Source organism: Silene latifolia, chromosome 11, assembly GCF_048544455.1.
Source record: "Silene latifolia isolate original U9 population chromosome 11, ASM4854445v1, whole genome shotgun sequence".
Taxonomy (NCBI): Eukaryota; Viridiplantae; Streptophyta; class Magnoliopsida; order Caryophyllales; family Caryophyllaceae; genus Silene; species Silene latifolia.
The window spans coordinates 172,029,943-172,032,436 of record NC_133536.1 but is presented as its reverse complement, the minus strand read 5'-3'; positions in this window follow the sequence as shown (position 1 = coordinate 172,032,436).

Below are 2,494 nucleotides of genomic sequence, written 5' to 3'. Positions count from 1 at the left end.
TCAATCTTAGCGGGCTATCTGAACATTGAAAGTCGGGTAGCCCGTATTTATAACATAACCTATTTGACCGCCGCTCACTTTCAGACTGTAAGTGAGGGCACTTTGACCACTATTGCTTGTGGTGGGTTGGTGACACGTATCGCCAACCGTCTAGTTTGACTTTTTCCTCGAGAGGAGGACTCCATTGACCCTGACCTGCGCTTCATGGACCTTGTCTACGCGAGGTCTGTGAAGTGGGTCGATAGACAGATGCGGTGGAAGATTGATTCTTTCATCTGCCACCGCATCCCTGTTCTAGGCTACCCTCCTATCCTGCCCCTTACCACTATTCAGGGGGCAGCTCGGCCGCCCTTGCCTAGTTACAGGCTCCCTATTGTGGTGGCCACTGCTACTGCTAGCTCTTCGAGGAGAGCTCGTGCCTCCACTTCACAGGCACCCTCTACCTCCACTACTGCTCCCACCGGCTACCCGACCACTTTCCGTCCCCCTCCACCCACTGTTATCCCCCCGGTCATGGACCAAAGGGGGATGTCACGTGTGTTGACTGACCTGTGCAGGAGCTTTGACCAGCACCGACTTGACACGGCCTTGGCCCTGTACCTAGTTTACGAGGAGTACGCCCGGGGAGGGATGCTTCCACAGGGTGCTTGGACTCACCCGTCCTTCTTTGTCCCTCCGGTGGGTGGGTACCCTCCGCCTGCCAGGAGACCCCGTCCTACTACTACTGCTGGTGCCTCCACTTCCAGGAGAGCCACTGCCGCTGCTGCTGAGGCGGACGAGGAGGATGACTCAGGGTTCGGAGAGTCTAGTGGTGAGGAGTACGACGGTGGTGATTAGATGCTGGTGACCTCCCCGTTTTTGGCTGGTTTGGGGAGGTCGTTTTTTTTTGTGAGTTCCGAACCTTCTTTATTAGTTTCATTTTTATTTTATTATGCTTTTATTCTTCCCTATTTCTGCTGGTGATTTGCTGCTGAGCACAATGAGGGCATTGTGCGTTTTGGTTTGGGGAGGGTATTTGCATATGCCTTTTGTTTTGCATCTGCATTTGTTTTTTTATTGCATTTCAGTCCCATGTTTAGTGCATTTCTGTTTGCATTTGTTTTTTCAGTTCAAAAAAAAAAAAAAAAAAACAAAGAAAAAATTCATAAAAATCAAAAATATCACGTTTACTTTTGCATATAGTTGAGTCGGAATGGAGTTATTAATGATGATTTTGCACTATTAGTCAACTATGCCATTCCTTGCCTTTTCATAGCTGCTTAGCAAAAATTAAAAGTGATTTCTCAAATTTTGTTATGAAATTCATTTCGGGTAATTAGACTTGACTCATTATTTTTGGCAAACTACTTATACTTTCAGAGATATAGAGCCTATAACTGGTGACATTCATGACCGGTTAATTTAGGATTGAGAGTAGTACTCCCTTCATTTCATGTTTTGCACGTGTATGAGTTTTGATTGCTTATTGCCTATACACATTGGTTTGTGGTCGGTATTGCATGTTTTGAGAACTATTACATCTTCGCCTTTCTCATTTTACCCCATTAACTCCACTATAAGCCATAACTGCCAGTTGCCCTCGGCTACATCCCATACTTAGCCTACCATTGTGCCAAGCTAGGAAGTAGTAGAGGAATTTGTCGAATTATAAGCTGTTTTGGTTCGGTTTTGTAATGATGGAGAAAGTACTTATGAGAAGTTGAGGGGTTGCTCATGTTCAGCCTCAAGAAAGAAAGAAAAATTCAGGAAAAATGAAAAAAAAGGGACGTTTACCTGGGCAGAGAGCTCTGGTTGTGACAGGGTGGTCGATCGACTGCCATCACTGGTCGATCGACCACCAGCTCAGAAGTTGAAAAAAAAAAAAGAATAATAAAAATTTTGAAAAAATAATAATTTGGTTGAATTGAGAATACACCTCATGTGCTTATTTCATGATATGGAGGTGTTTGTTTTGGGATATTGTGTTGCCTAGTCATTAAAGGCATGGTTTATATTTTGAGTTGGAGGAACGGGATACGGTTTCTGATGGTTTGATAGGTACTAGCTTGGCTCTTACCTTCACTTTTTCCATAATTGTTTTGCCCCTTCTTTCCCACTTAGCCTCACATATCCAAATCTTGCAATAGTTCGGCATGTAATAGTCTTTGACGGTGGTTATGCGTATGTACGGTAGCTAGAATCATTATTCATACTAGTCAAGCATACATGTTTTGTCGGTCGCAGTCTAGGTGAGAGTCTGTACTTTCTTCCCTCTCTTTTACATATATTCTTACCATTTGCTTTGCTGAGGGAAGAGTGACCCGGAAGAGTCCGAATTTATGAGTCTTGCAAGGTCGAACGCCCGATTTAATTCGATGATATGCATAAATTTGTTCACTTGATTTAAGCTTTGCGGTAGTTGACTATGTGCATTAAACGGTTTGGCATTGGCTTGTAGCTAGTTCTGAGATATACTCCTTTCCATTAGGCTTTTATATGGGTCATAGTGCTTGCT